The sequence below is a fragment of the Silene latifolia genome, unplaced genomic scaffold (genome assembly GCF_048544455.1).
Source record: "Silene latifolia isolate original U9 population unplaced genomic scaffold, ASM4854445v1 scaffold_112, whole genome shotgun sequence".
In the NCBI taxonomy this organism is placed as follows: Eukaryota; Viridiplantae; Streptophyta; class Magnoliopsida; order Caryophyllales; family Caryophyllaceae; genus Silene; species Silene latifolia.
Genome location: NW_027413126.1, coordinates 1,865,638 through 1,867,121, shown reverse-complemented (window position 1 = coordinate 1,867,121; position 1,484 = coordinate 1,865,638).

Sequence of the window (1,484 nt, the reverse complement as noted above, 5' to 3'; positions counted from 1 at the left end):
ATAGTAAATCTAATAAACTATTACAAATTCGGAAACCAACTCCATTGGTCCCTTGAACTTCGGTTTTGGCACGCATCTCGAGGTAACACCGTCTTTAATGGATCGCCTTCTTGAGTGGCACCGTCTTCAAGGAACTCCGGAATAAATAAATTACATAACAAATTACATAATTTCCTATTATACATTTGTAATTAAAATAAAATAAATCTATTAAATTACAAAACGGTGATACGAGATCACAATAAATTACAACCGAATCGATATTCCCATACATTTCGGGTAATACCAATTAAAAACTAAGGCCATACTAAGTAAAAATTACATAATTCAAAAATTACATAAAATAAAATTATGACAATCATAAATAAAATACAGCATTATAATATATATAAACATGCCCAATTTTATGCTAAATCGCCTTTAAGGAGCCAATATCGTATATTAAATGGTTTTTACGGATTTGCGTGATTCAACCTTTTAAAATCACAATAAATTACATAAAATCACATTTATGTATTAGTTAATTACCCTAACCATCTTAGGACTCAAAATTAGTCTCCACTAACATATTGACAATAATTAACTTATATTTCTTAAAATTGTTCATTAATGGACTCAAAATTACAATAAAAGCCATAAACTTCAAATAAATCATAAAAATTTCAAATAAATTCAAAATTTGAAATTTAAACTCATGAACATTCTGAAAAAATACCATGACACTCATAATATTCAAAAACTTAGGTTAAAAATTTCGAAATTCATCGAAGAAAAACAATTGTTGCGGTTTATCGGATTTATCAATAACAACCATAAAAATATGAGAAAAATTATATTTATCAACTTTTCAATTTTATATCTGAAATAGGTAATAAAATTCAACATGTGACGTTTTTCCTTAGTCATGAAGTATGTTTTAGCAATTATTCACTAATTAAAGTCACTATTTATGCTATTTTTCATCAAAAATTCATAAATCATGCATAAAGACTTCATTATAGCCTATTATTTTACACACATCTTGTAAAATTGCATGTGACAACATACTAAATTTCTATGACCAGATTCGAAATATTTCTCATATTAACCTATTTTATCATTTAAATTCGATTTTATCATGAAAAATCCATATTTCGAGCATAAGAACTCATAAAATTATGAAAATTTACAGGTCATCTAAATATAATATATGTGAAAACATATCCAAAAACCACTGGAAAAATCGAAGTTAGCTAATTTTAGTCCGAAAATGACATTTTTATCATAAAATCACATTTTTTAATGCCATTATTATATAAAATGAACAATAAAAATCCATAAATTAACCAAAATATCTTAAATACATTTTAGGATCAGAAACTTTAACCTGCATAATTGATTTCATGATATATCATAATAAACACAAATTTACAAGTTTTATATGTTAATCGTATAACTCGGAAAAACTATAACCGATTTGCATGCAAACAACCTAAGGCTCTTGA